Below are 814 nucleotides of genomic sequence, written 5' to 3'. Positions count from 1 at the left end.
ATCAGACCCTCTGTCTCTGCCCTGACCGCCTGGTTACCAGACCCTCTGTCTCTGCCCTGACCGCCTGGTTACCAGACTCTCTGTCTCTGTCCCGACCGCCTGGTTTCCAGACCCTCTGTCTCTGCCCTGACCGCCTGGTTACCAGACTCTCTGTCTCTGTCCCGACCACCTGGTTTCCAGACCCTCTGTCTCTGCCCTGACCGCCTGGTTACCAGACCCTCTGTCTCTGCCCTGACCGCCTGGTTACCAGACTCTCTGTCTCTGTCCTGACTGCCTGGTTACCAGATCCTCTGTCTCTGCCCTGACCGCCTGGTTACCAGACTCTCTGTCTCTGTCCCGACCGCCTGGTTTCCAGACCCTCTTTCTCTGTCCTGACTGCCTGGTTACCAGTTCCTCTGTCTCTGCCCTGACCGCCTGGTTACCAGACTCTCTGTCTCTGTTTTGGCTTCCTGGTTACCAGACGCTCTGTCTCTGTCCTCATGTATGTATGCAGGGCTGTAACTACGTGTGTGCCAAGTGGGCTTGGCACACAGCGCAGTTGCGCTGAGGGCGCACGGCCAGCGGCATGTAATGAGTTAAATTGACTCATTACATGCCGCCTCTGAAGTCTGCGCTGCGCGCCGCGCTGTGAAGAGAGAAGACATCAGCGCCGGGCAGCGGAGAAGGAGGAGGGAGTGGGAGCAGGGAGCCGCAGCAGCGCTATTTCATTGGTAGTAAGCACCGCTGCAGCATCCCCCTCTCCTTCCGTATTGGCTGCCCGGCGCTGCTGTGGATGTTGGGATGCGGTTCCTCCATCCCAGCATCCACAGCAGCG

This window comes from Pseudophryne corroboree, chromosome 5 (genome assembly GCF_028390025.1).
Source record: "Pseudophryne corroboree isolate aPseCor3 chromosome 5, aPseCor3.hap2, whole genome shotgun sequence".
Taxonomy (NCBI): Eukaryota; Metazoa; Chordata; class Amphibia; order Anura; family Myobatrachidae; genus Pseudophryne; species Pseudophryne corroboree.
This window is presented reverse-complemented; position numbering follows the sequence as displayed.